Source organism: Anguilla rostrata, chromosome 12, assembly GCF_018555375.3.
Source record: "Anguilla rostrata isolate EN2019 chromosome 12, ASM1855537v3, whole genome shotgun sequence".
NCBI lineage: Eukaryota > Metazoa > Chordata > Actinopteri > Anguilliformes > Anguillidae > Anguilla > Anguilla rostrata.
In genome coordinates this window covers 40,000,359-40,014,044 of record NC_057944.1, presented here as the reverse complement: position 1 = coordinate 40,014,044, position 13,686 = coordinate 40,000,359, and the positions used below count along the sequence as shown (strand labels likewise).

At 49.3% G+C, this 13,686-nt stretch overlaps 1 long non-coding RNA gene across 1 annotated transcript in view; it reads right to left on the bottom strand.

The window, feature by feature from the left end:
- Positions 1 to 4,061: 4,061 nt before the first annotated feature.
- LOC135236640 (uncharacterized) overlaps positions 4,062 to 13,686 on the bottom strand; it is a 44,075-nt gene continuing 34,450 nt past the window's right edge. Inside the window, exon 3 of the long non-coding RNA XR_010324638.1 lies at positions 4,062 to 5,497. This is a non-coding gene — a long non-coding RNA (uncharacterized LOC135236640). The remainder of the gene's footprint in view (positions 5,498 to 13,686) is intronic.

The window sequence follows — 13,686 nt, the reverse complement described above, 5'->3', positions numbered from 1 at the left end:
GCATGCACAGACACGCACACACACACAGACACACACACACGCATGCATACAAACACGCACACACACACACACGCATGCATACAAACACACACGCACACACGCATGCATACAAACACACACACGCACACACGCATGCATACAAACACACACACACGCACACACGCACACACACACACGCACAGACACACACACGCATGCATACGGACACGCACACACACACACACACACACTAACGCGCACGAACACACACGCAAACGAACATGCGCACGCTACATATATTATCAGAGCGAGACATGTCACAGTATATTTTATTTATATCTCCTGTTAGCATGTGACTATCATGGTATCGACCCAGTGTTGTCAGTCTATGATTAGTTTAAAATATGTCATTTCAGTACCGTTGATTTAAACTGTTCAGTTTCACAGTGTTGGGCGTCACCACTCAGAGTGAGATTATAGTCACGTGTAAAGAGCAGAACATGTGCTTAAATCTCTGACACGCGCTGAGGACACGTGTGAGCTAACACGCAGCAGGCACACGCGGGGGCTTAAATGGCTGGTTTATGGAGGCTAATTGCCCACGGTCATACCGTATTAGCTCTGATCAGCTAATCGCTAATGAAGCATCCGACTGCTACAAGTTAATTAGGCTGCATGTAAACTACTGTACTCCAGCACATTAGACCTTACGGCTTCCTACACACTGATGCACCATTACAGCGATGTTACATTGTACACTGTCAGCTCCATGGTATCACAGAATTTTTTTTTTTTTAAATGGTCAGAAGTTAATAATGATTTGAAACGGATGAGGAAACTCAGTGGAAACGTTAGCACGTTGGCACGTTGCCGTGCGCTACACGTCTGCGCTGCGATGGCTCTCACGCGCTCTACAGCTGCCCTCAGTCCCGCCTCGCAGAGGAGCAGATTACTGATGCAGGACCCGCTTGGTCTTTTGTTCTTTTTAAATACTTTTTTCTTGTTTCCCTGCACAACCAGGCTCAACAACAATGACAAAAAGGGAAACGCAAACCAACACATTCAGAGAACGCGTTCAAATTTATTTTAAATAACCTGAATCAACGATAAAAGATAACTGAAGACCCTATGCTCCGCCCACCAGAGACCCTATGCCCCGCCCACTAATGACCCTATGCTCCGCCCACCAGAGACCCTATGCCCCGCCCACCAGAGACCCTCTGCCCCGCCCACCAGAGACCCTATGCTCCGACCACCAGAGACCCTCTGCCCCGCCCACCAGAGACCCTATGCCCGACCACCAGAGACCCTTGCTCCCGCCCACAGAGACCCTCTGCCCCGCCCACCAGAGACCCTATGCCCCGCCCACCAATGACCCTCTGCCTCCCCCCCATCCACAGGACAGCATTCAGAGCAGATGGTCGTCACAATGTGAGTTCACACTTTACTCATTAACAAAAAGTGCTTAATGAGCAATAGAGTAATAACTGATGCCGCGTTACAGTTTGCAAGAGACGGCATTCAGCTTCGAATTTTAAAAAATGCATTTATCTTTTATGTGTCCAGGAGAGTAAAACCCACAGAGACAGCAGGATGACCCGGCCTGCTGCACCTTGTTTCAGTAAGAAATGTGGCCACAGAGGAGAAACACCTCCTTCATTTGTGTTTGAAACGGCACACCTGGAAGCTAAGGCTGTACCTGCACACCTGCACTGAGACTTTACCTGTCAGATCACCACAGGAGCTTTCAGACCTGCCCTGCAGGAGGGCCTCTCAAAAGAATCCCTCGTTTGGACTCATTTAATTTTCCAGATCATTTAAAAATATTCCAGGGTACTGCAGGCCTTGTTAAATGGATGATTAAATATTTATGGATGTTGCTGTGGCGTGCTCAAGTGTTCACACGTGACAGGGACAGAGATGCCAGCCATGGTGGAATATTCCGGAAGCCATCCGGTGGCTGTGTTTCAGACCCTCCCCCCCCCGCCCGCCGCCTGTTCTCCCATAAATACTGCAGAAGCTGGAACACAGCGCGTTGCCTCAGTGAGACAGCAGCAGACAGCACATCGCAAGCCTCCGTCAAAAACTATAATTCCACCTGCAAATTTAGTCAAATCCATCGATCCATTCATTTATCTTATTTCATTTCTTCCTTCACAGAGAAGTTTTCATCACTTAAAGAGGAAGGGGAAACTGAGAGGCGCTGGCTCACACAATGCTGATGTGAGTTCCTGTTTATACCCCCCCCCCCCCCCCACTGCAGATTATATTTTAATGAAGGCAGACGGGGAAATAGAGAACGCTCTCCACTCTGAACGGACGCAAATTCGGAAGCGCCGGGTCGGGAACACGAAAGTCTCCTTAGCGTCGCCCCCGGAGCGCTGCGCCCGGGACGTCTCTCTCTCCGCAAACGCCACGCGCCTCGAGGAGGAGAGAGAGGGAGAGAGAGAGAGAGAGAGAGAGAGAGAGGGAGAGGGGGAGAGGGACGAAGGAGGAGAGAGACAGAGGGAGAGAGAGAGGGAGAGGGAGAGGGACGAAGGAGGAGAGCGCTGCCAATGTTTCCGTTTTAACATCCTTTCCCGCTAACCTCCGGACAGCGCCTCTCTCGCTGTGATTCTGGGAAGGGGAAGCAGTTTAAAGCTGTTTAAAGCCGTTTATTTTCCATTCTTTTTTCTTGGTATTGATTAATGTATATATTTTTTTCCTTTTCAGGACAGAAACACATCGCATTAAAATGAGGGTGGGGGGATCATTTCCACAGTGTTTTGTTCTTAGGATTTTTTAGCCCTCGATTCTCGGGTGCCCAGTTGATGGCGGGGAGTCTCTCTGTGCATCGATCACGCAAGGCCATGAAACACGCGTGTGCTGAGATTACAGACTCCCTGTTTATGCAGTCCTACAGTCATCCTCAGAGTAGCACAGCACAGTCCTACAGTCTTACAGTCATCCTCAGAGTAGCACAGCACAGTCCTACAGTCATCCTCAGAGTAGCACAGCACAGTCCTACAGTCATCCTCAGAGCAGTGTGGCACAGTCCTACAGTCTTACAGTCATCCTCAGAGTAGTGCAGCACAGTCCCACAATCCTATAGTCTTACAGTCAGTGTAGCGCAGCATAGCCCATGCAGCTGAGGTCAACAGCCAGTGATCACCGTCAGCGGAGGGTAAATCACGGGCGTGGCGTTTGAGAAGAGGCCGTTATTACTGGCAGGTGCACACTGGCTGCCCCCCCTCCCCTCACGCCCCCCCCTCCCCCCCGACCGGGGGAAGTAATTGAATGTCTGCAGTTATGCTCAGAGTGTGAAGCGGAGAAGCGCGGGCTTTTATTGTTCCAGGAACGCGGGCCCGTTTCCCGCTGAATTACGGCAGAGTCCTGATTTCCTTCAGCGGGGGGGGGGGGGGGGGGGGGGTAATGTCTAACTGCCGTGAAATACTCTGACTTCACACTATAAATAGAGGAGAGAGAGGTCATTCACAACTTCAGTTCAGGAATGGAACTGGATGGAAATGGAATTCACTACAATAATCACACACGTACACACACACACACACACACACACACACACAGGGCAAGCCCTGAGATTTGTTTAGTGGGTGAGGGGCCAATCAGGGAAAGGCGGGGGATGTGATTGGTGACTGTGGAATGGGGGTGGGGGGTGGGGGGTTGGGGGGTGGGGAGGGTGTGATCACAGAACTTCATCTCTCTATCCTGTCTTGATCTCTCAACCTCAGCCATGATGGCTGTTCCTCTAAGTTCAGATAACAACTACAACTCAACCTGCTCTGTCCCACATACTGCAAGATACCCAACTAGATCAAGAACAGCTCATTTAACCCCACCAAGCTACCCTAGATCTACCTTTAGTGATTTTCAATACCCTGCACAATTAAAGAAAACTTGAAATATATTTGATTATTTATTTGATTTTTTAAAATTTATTTGTAAGGCATCGCTCCTCAGATATTACTTATTTTTACTTTTATTGCCATGGAAACAATGGCTGTTCTTCTGGCGTCTGTGTATTTTGGATGTTTCTTTGCTGCCACCCCCCCCCCCCCCCCCCACTCTGTACCGTTCAAGAATAGCACTCGGACACAAACACAGTTTGATGGGTTTTTTACCGTGAAGATATTTCACAGATAACCACACTCCATCCCACGGGTTGGACAGGCTCACTGTTTACAGAGCCCCAATCTTTCACAAGTTCTCAAATCTTTCACAAGTCTCCCCGGATCTTTCACAAGTCTCCAGATCTTTCCCAAGTCTCCAGATCTTTCACAAGTCTCAGGATCTTTCACAAGTCTCAGAATCTTTCACAAGTCTCAGAATCTTTCACAAGTCTCCAGATCTTTCCAAAGTCTCTGGAAGACTCGGATATCCGCTGCCAAGTGGCTCCACAAATTGGAGCTGTGCGGTTATGTGTGCAAATACTGCATCATAAATGTTTTCCAGCCTGTGTAGGTAATAAGCCAACAAAGCTGCTAACTTAAACCCAAACTTAATACACCTCTTTCTTTAACTGGTCGCTGTAACCCCAAGAGGGGTACTTCTGTAAGAGGTGCTGAGCCGGACAGAAATGATTTTCAGTTTTACCTTGTTAGGGTTCTATGCAGTACACCAGTTCAATGTACATCCAGCTGTTCTGACATAATATTGATTAAATAACACTGAACATACATTTGGCTCAGTGTTAATTAGGGGCAGGCAGCAGAACATGTATTCAGTAGCAGGTCTTGGTAGCAGAAAGTGCGGGAGCCAGAAGGTACCGAAAGATGGGCAGATCGCGGTTGGAGTTTATTTAAAAACGGTTACCCTGGCAACATTCACCCCCTGGCTCACCGGGTTGGAATCGACATCTCCTCTTCCTGAACAACAACTTCAAAAGAGCAATTAAGAGCAAAGACAGCAAATTTCCGCAAACTAGTGGGGGAGGGGGCGGGTGCAGCTGGATGCTTACAAGCTTTTTTCACACAGGAAGGGACTGCGGCGTTCCCGAGCGAGGATCGCTACCGGGTTAGCGCCCGCAATTCCCGAAAATGGGTGAAACGACAGGTGACCTTGTTACGGCTCGCTGACAAATCATTTAGGTCTGTGTTGTGTAATGGAATAATTGAAATGTCTGAACGGTTGAAATGAGGCAATGGTATTCACAGCCCTGATTGGCAGGCCATTGTAGCTCCACCCACAGCGGGGTGGGCAAAAGCTCCCTTTGAACTCGTGCAAGGTCTGATGATGCCAGGTGTGCTCAGACAGGTAAGATGGGTGTGGCCTTTACCTAAAACTGAAACACAGCAGACTCCTTTCAGCCAGGTACAGTCAGAGAGGCTAACGGCTAAGCGCTGGTTTCTGCAGGAAACCGTCTGCCTCCGATGCTGACAGAAAACGTTTCCTCCCACTCTAGAGCTGGTCATTAGTCCTGTTCTCCGTCCGAAATGTCCTGAACTTTACCAACGAGCCCTGGTGCCAAATCCTGCCCTGCAGGCTGCAGTCTGCTCTTAAATCTCCTCCAAAGCAGAGCCTGTCGAGGAGAACAGATAATTGGTTTATTTCTGAGTCGGGGCTGACGGGGGGCGGGGGATAAACCGGCGGGCCGAGTCCTGACAGCGGATTTTAAAAGGACAGACAGAACCGGACGGAACCGGACGTAACCGGACGGACGGACGCTCCGCAGGCCGATTAAAACGCAGAGCGGCTGGGCTGGCTCGGTTCTCCCTCCTCTGTGTGTGTGTGCGTGTGCGTGTGCGTGTGCGTGTGCGCGTGTGTGTGTGTGTGTGTGTGTGTGTGTGTGTGTGTGCATGCGTGTGTGTGTGCGTGTGTGTGCGTGCGTGCGTGCGTGCGTGTGTGTGTGCCACAGCCGCTGAGCTCCAGCGGTGTTAGAGATTCGCCTTAACGAATGATCGCCCGCTATAGTCGCCGTGGCAATCTTAAAAGGACAGGGCAACACCTGTGGGACAGTCAGAGTTTTTGCGTTTGTCGAGAAAACCCAGTGACTGTACATTACAAACCGAATTATCTCACAATCACAACATCCCTGAAAATCCCGCTACTTTTTCTAATAACAAAACTACTTTAAAAACATAAAACCCATGCCATCAGTGTCTTTTCCCCGTAATTCCAGTAGTTGAGCTGGTGTAAGGAAGCCTCCAGGGCCCAGGAGTCCGGGGTCAGCGCGGGGGTCAGAGGACGCTGTGGATTTCCGCGTCGGTCGCCTGTAATTAGGGGTCCCTAACCCCCCCCGCTGTAAAAGCGGCCTGTCCCACAGCATCAGGGGAGGCGGGTTCCTTCCTGTTTGTAAGATTTGTGCTTGCTTGTCTTATGAGGCCAGCATCATTTAATGAGGACTTATTACCATTTTTCTCCATTTCTATCCAAAGCACCACATCCTCTGAATTATTAATCCTCTGCATTTTTTGTCGTTTTAAATATGAACTTTAAATTCATTATTTTAGAAACAGAGGGTGGCAGATCACAGAGCAGTGGGGGGACAGTAAAAAGGAAGAGGAGGAGAACCTCACTGGGTCTTCATGTTCTGACTGACTAGCAGTGATCAGACCACAGGCCGTCCCAGGACAGGGTAATGCCTGCAGAACTCTACGCTCATACTGGGTCTGCTTTAACCGGCCAAACTTCCTAATGATGGACAGATACTGCCTCCATTTTAGGACTGACCAGTGCGTCCAGACAAGTGTTGCCAGATTTGAAAACTGTGAGCCTGGCCAAAGCCATTTATCCCCCGCACAATAACATAAAAAAGCAGCGCAATCAGGCGGGAATCCACCCAATCTGGCAACACTGGTCCAGACCAGTGTCAAATAATCATTTAAAATTCATCAACCCTTAAAACGGCAGTTTAATTCCTGAAGATTATTTAAATTTAAAAGCGGTTCCCATTTTCATTAATACTAAAAGACATTTAATGTTGTGAGGTGAGGGTAAAATGTTCACTGCATATGAATGTTACAAAAACTCAAGAGTCAAATGGTTAGAAGGTAGAATCCCCCTGAACAGAACTCAGGAGACAAGCTTCCAAACAGCACAGCATCTCTGTGCCCAGGAATCAGGACTAAGCCAGACAGTTTGAGCAGACTGGTCAGGTGCTGGCGTTGGCCTTAATGCACCTATAAACGAATGGCAGCATCAATTAGCAAATCTCCCGTTCACTGTGCACAGCAGAGCTGTGGATTGTGGGTAATTTTTCTACAAAGGAGTTCTCGGTCGGTTACAGGCCGAATAAAAATGAACTTCATTAAGGGGTCGCTACTTAAACCCGGATAACAAGGCTTAAAAAACTTATTCCCATTTTTTCCCTTTATTCACAAAAAAAAGAAACTTGACTGGCTTGACTTATGTTGAATCATTAGGGGTGACAAACACATTTTTCCAAGCTATAAAAGCAGTTTTGACATGATGGTCCACTTCGGGCACAGAAACGTTTTAGAAGGGAAGACCACAGCGCACGGCATCTCATTCTGCCACTCAGGGGGGGGGGGGGGGGGGGGGAAGACCAGCGTTCTGCCTCTTCCACCATCAGGGCCTGAGCCACAAAGAGCTTCTGCCTCTCAGCATACATACAGCCGGAATGATGGTGTAATAAATGTCCTCATTGTGATTCAGTATAGAATATTTACATATTAATGGGATAATGTTTGGGACAATAAAATACAGGAGAAATATGATCAAGTGCTAATTTTTTTATATTAAACATCACCTGAAATCCCCTCTCTCTTTTCTCACTGTCTCTAAGTGCTCCTCTTTCTGTGTGTTTAAGAGGCCGTTTCTCACAGGAGGTTTTTTAAAGCACCTCAAACGGTCGCCATGCCAGTGCTGACAAACAGTGGGCAGAGTGTGGAGTGTGTTTTAATCAGCACGGTGGAGTGTGTGTGGCGACGTGAACAGCCTCTTCACTGACAGAGTGGGCAGGAAAGTGAAATTGCGTTAAAAACAAACCCTTTTACTTTGTGTCATGAGCGGAACCTGCAGAGGAGACTCACCAGAGCTGAGGGCTGGGAGAGTTAGCGCCCTGCTAGGCAGAGACTCTCCTGGGACACTTTAAAAATGAAAATAACATAACTTTTTGGACAAATAAATCATCACCATGCTCAGCATTCTAACGACGTTGACTGAATTAGTCGCCAAGAGGGTAAAACACATCTTGTGAAATATGAACACCTTGATTGATATTGCTAAACTGAGTTATCGTGTCACACTCACCATTCAATAAGGTGACAGGGGTGGAGCTCCACATCAATTGAGTTTAGTTCAGAGCAGGAAATGTGAGCAGTAAGGGTGCTTTTACATGGACAAGGTCACAGCGGGGTTAGTGCGACAGGTTTAAGTGTTACAAACAGGGAAAACCTATCAGTGGATAATATTTCATTGTGAAACATTATTCTGTGGAAAGGTTTGGCAAGAATTCTTCGTCTTGTTTTTTCACCGCTAAAATAAACTGCTGCAATTCCACTGTCTGACGCCCTCAGCAAGCCTGGGAAATAAAAGTTATTGGACATACATTGAGTACCGTGCTGAAGGGCACAATAACTGCCCCCACCCCCAAAAAAAACCCAAAAATAAACCCCCGACCAGAGCTGGACCTCCCCAGGAAGCAACACAAGCAGATGCCCCAAATTCCAGCTCAAACCAGCTGGGTTTCTAAACGGGCTTAAAATAGTTTAATCTTCTTAAAGCTAGAAGTGTCTTTGTTGACACTTCTAGCCGGTCAGAGCTGGTTTGTGGCTGATCAAAGCTGGTTTTCAACAGGACAGAGCTGGTCAGAGCTGGTTAAGCTGGCAGAGGAAGCTGGCGGACTAGCTGACTATATAGGCTGGTCAGCTGGTGAACAGCTGGTTGACCTGCTAAAAGTGTGGAAAACACAGCTTAAGAGTTTGAGCAGCTTAACCCCACGATCACGAGGGTGCTCCCTAATTATTCTACAAAATATATTATTTATAATGTTGCTTAGGGCCCCCTGAAGGCTAAGGCCGGCACTGCTAGCAACCTTGGAGTTGGAAGTTCAGTACCTGACCATGACACCACAACACTGCTTCACTTATATAATAAAACTATTATATATGTGCAGTTAATCATGGCATGGCACAGATAACTGCCTTTCATTTAGAAAATCCATCCATCCATACACCATCTAACTCGTTTATTCCTGGGGTCCCTGGGGGGTGGGGGGGTGGTTAGGGCTGGACCCTATCCCAGCATGCATTGGGAGAGAGGCAGGAACACACCCAGGACTGGTCGTCCATCCACAGCAGCTCTCAGTACACAGGAATGACTATTCCAGGACTCGGCAGCTTGGCTATTTATAAACACTGTGGCTGGGGAAGTGTAATGTAGGTGGAAGCTTATATTGTTTTTACTTTTTTTTCTTCCAAAAGGAGATAAACATGTAGGACGGCATCATAAATAAAGTGCTGTACAGTAGCTCAGCCTGCCGTTTCAGAGATGCTTCAGTCATTTAAAGCTGACTTTTAATAGGGTGCGGACGCCAGCGCAACCTGTAATTTAGACCGATTTTTAATTTATTTAAAAAACCATCCACATCAGTTCTGTGGCCGTGTTTCTCGCAGGTAAAGAACGACCCTTGACCCGAGCGGTACAAGTGAACGCACGGCCAGGTTTGGCACCCGGCCAAAGGAACCGGCTCAGTGGGCTCTGCGAAGTGCTGCCATTTCCTACGCAAAAGGCCCAAACCGTTTTGGGAAAGGAAATTGAAAGTTTGAAAGCGACCTGTTCCCCCTGTCCCCGTACGGGCTGGGGGGGAGGGGGGGATTTATACGAACACACTCTATCAAAGTCTCATCTCCAGCTCAGCCTCCAGCTATTGCAGGATTAAATATATCTTTTTTTTGGTCAGGTTTCAGTTATTTATGTTTTTGGGGGGTTTTTCTTTTGGTTATTTTTTCTGTTTTTTGTGCCGTTGCATAGCCAGATCATCTATGTTAATATTCCCATTTCATTTATGTTTGAACATTAGTACATACTACATAGTACAGGAACTTTGCAACACAAGTTTGTATTCAGTAAAGGGAGCAAGCACATTTCAGCACACGGCTTTGTACATAAACACATCAATCTACCTATCTATCCATCCATCCATCCTAAACATAAAAGACTGTAAGATGGAACAAACACTTTAGGATTCTGTCATTTCTCCTGTCTCACAAACTGTGATACCGCGTGCTGTGGGTGTGTATCAGTATTTATATTTTCACAGTCATGCCATTAAGTTTTCCCAAAAAATCCAAAAAACAACAAGATTGAAAATCAGATCTAAATCGAATCTGACGCTTGTGCGTAAAGGGGTTGTGTGTACTGTTGGAACCAGAACAGATTCCAGCTTCCATTACAGACCTGCGGGGAGACTGTACAGCCTGCAGACTGTGAAGACTCAATTTATTATGCGCGTGGGTTCGAGGAGGGGGTCCAGAACCTCTTTCTAAAATAAGGGCCATTTTTTTTCGTTTGTTTGTTTTCGGTCCACACTTTCACTCAGTGTGTCGCCTACTTAACGGCGTGAAAAATGGGGGAGTTTTTTTTGGCTGGAGATTCGGGAGGCTGGTGGTGCCTGCTAGGCCGGGACATTATTTGGGCTCTTATCCTGCTTTTGTGAAGGGGGAACAGACAGCGCTCGTCTGTAGAGTCCCTGTCCCACGTCAGGCTTCAGGTTCAGAGGCGAGCCGCCTGGTCTTTCTCCAGGTCAGGGACTCTCTCCCTGTTGCTGGGGGAAAAAATGTTTTTTTTTTTTGGGCGGTGAGGTTTAAGAACGAGGAGAGGCCTGGTACCCGTGGGTCTGCTCCAGCAGGGTCCCGCCACGCGCACTCACACTCCCGGCCAGAGGGGGCAGTGCAGCCAGCAGTCATCAGCATGCAGTCTGGACACCTGAGCAGACACTCAAACTGTAGTGTATTTGACCGAAGGGATGCTATATAAACACGATCCTATAAAAAGATGGAATGCTGTGAAATACCCACCCCCCCCCGCCCATTCGGAAGTGTCAGCCCTGTCACCCGCGAACTGTCCTGCGAGTGGAACACCCCCCTGTCTGCCCCCCCTCTTGAAAAATCGCCTGGCGGAAATCAGCGCTGCTTGCTGAGGGGAACTGCTGGCCCGCGCTCCTCCAAAGGCACTTCATTAAGAAGGCAGCACTTTATGGTCTGGGGCGCACAGTCCATAAAGGGCGTAATTACCGCCAGAGATTTATGGCTGTGTGTGGGAGGGGGGGGGGCGCGTCAGAGGGACCTGCGGGGGGGGCGGCGTTTCCGCGGGCAGCGGGGGCATTCCTCCACAGCCTGCGCAGTCTCGTCTATATTAGAGGAGGAAGGAGCAGGTGACCCCCCCGCTCACCCCCCCGCTCCCGGCGACACGGCGTCCAGCCAGCACCTCTGCAGACTTATAGCCTCGCTCTCAGCACGTACCGCACGGCTACACTCACTGCGTGCGCAATGGGGTGGGGGGGTGGAGGTGGTGAGGGTGGAGGGAGTGGAGATGGGGGGGGGGGGGGGGGCGAGGATGACGCAGTAAATTCAAACGCTCGTGTCCCCGTTACCACGACGATCTACGGCCCAGGCCCCAGCCCTGGCTCCTCCCCAGGTTCCTGTTTTATCACCAGGGTGCGAGAAAGAAGGTTTCTGTCCCGCTGCTTTTATATGGGACATGCTTTAGTGCTCCCCCGCTCCCCCCCCCCACAAGTCCCAGCCTCCTAACCGCCATTTCCATGACTCCCGCTGAGAGAACCTGCGTGATCCAATCACAACTTTTATTCACTTCTGATTGGCTGCTCACAAAACACGTCATGTTAAAAACACTTTTCAAATATAATAATAACATAAGACTGAGAGCAAAGGAACGCAAAACATGCTTGGGCGCCTTTTTCATTAGCCCCTCCCACATTCCGCAAAGCCCCCGCCCACAGCCCGGTGCATTCTCAAAGCCCCCCCCCCCCCCACTCCTTCCTTAAAAAAATAATAATAATGGCTGCTTCTCTTCTTTTCGGTTCCTCTGACCGGCAAAGACGTCTCCGCCACTGCCGCGAGAACCGGGGCTGCCATAGGCTGAGGCGGTCGTCACGGTAATGATGGCGGATTCACCACGGCCAGCGAGCCGGGGCCTGTAATTTACAGCAGTGGGAGGGGGGGGCAGTTTCTAATCAGCGCTTTCACAGGAACCATTCTCAACCTTCCCTTCGTCCCCCAGGGAGGATCATTACTGCGACACTGACATTTAGAGCGCGGTGAACACCAGGCCGGGGCTCTAATCCTGCTGTAACGAGCGGCCTCCTGGGGGGGGGGGGGGCACGCGGGACACCTCTGGGGCGCGGCGAACACGGCGGGTCTCCGCTCGCCCGAGCGCTCGCTCTGATCCCGGGGGTCACCGCGCCGACGCGCTGACATTTCGCCGAGCTCGGGGAGACCTGCCGGAACGCACCGACGACACGGTCCGCACGAGCCGCGCGCGGGGTCACCAGCGCCCCTCTGCCTCCCCAGCCCCCGCGTCAGAGTTAACAGCCCACAGCCAGCGGCTCTGACTGCCTTTTATACGCAGGGGTTTATGGAAACCAATTTGTTTGCGCTTGTTTCTCTGGCTCCAGATCCACACGTGATAATAATTAGTGTACGGAACTGCTTATGGGAGGAACAGAAGGATTTATCTGATAGAGCCATATCAATAACAGCAACAGCAACAACACTGCTGATGTTCACAATAATGATGAAGAAGATGATGATGATGAGCAGTTCATTTTCTAAAACAGAGGAAAACATTTTTTTGTTCATAACAAAAGTTCTCCTTTCATTGTCCCGTACGGTTCAGTTTGTAACACAGAGCACTGAGAATCCTCAGGGATGTGCAGGAGCGTTTGCTAATTTTCCCACCATCGGAAGAGCTGCCTTTTCACTGCCTCTGAAGTATCTGCAATAACGTCTGACCCCTGACCCCAATCAGTGGGCTTATCTCTGCTTCATCCACTCTACCTCACTCTACCTCACTCAACCTCACTATACCTCACCCTGCCTCCGCTCTACCTCCACTCTACCTCACCCTACCTCCGCTCTACCTCACTCTACTTCCACTCTACCTCACCCTACCTCCGCTCTACCTCACCCTACCTCTGCTCTACCTCACTCTACCTCACCCTACCTCTGCTCTACCTCACTCTACCTCACCCTACCGCTGCTCTACCTCACTCTATCTCTGCTCTACCTCCACTCTACCTCACTCTACCTCACTCTCAGAGCAGGTATTCCATCATGCTTCTGTGACACTGGCGAGAGCTTAGGTGGTAATGGCGGGCACTGGAGTGGGGCGGGCAGCACGAAGCCACAGGGAGAGGTGTGTGTGTGTCTGTGTGTGTGTGTGTGATACAGGTAATGTGGAGGTGTATTATGTGTATGTGTGTGTGTGTGTGTGTGTGTGATACAGGTAATGTGGAGGTGTATATATGTGTATGTGTGTGTGTGTGTGTGTGTGTGTGTGTGTGTGTGTGTGTGTGATGCAGGTAATGTGGAGGTGTATATATGTGTGTGTGTGTGTGTGTGTGTGATGCAGGTAATGTGGAGGTGTATATATGTGTGTGTGTGTGTGTGTGTGTGTTGTGTGTGTGAGTGTGTGTGTGTGTGTGCGTGTGTGTTTGTGTGTGTGATGCAGGTAATGTGGAGGTGTGTGTGTGTGTGTGTGTGTGTGTGATGCAGGTAATGTGGAGGT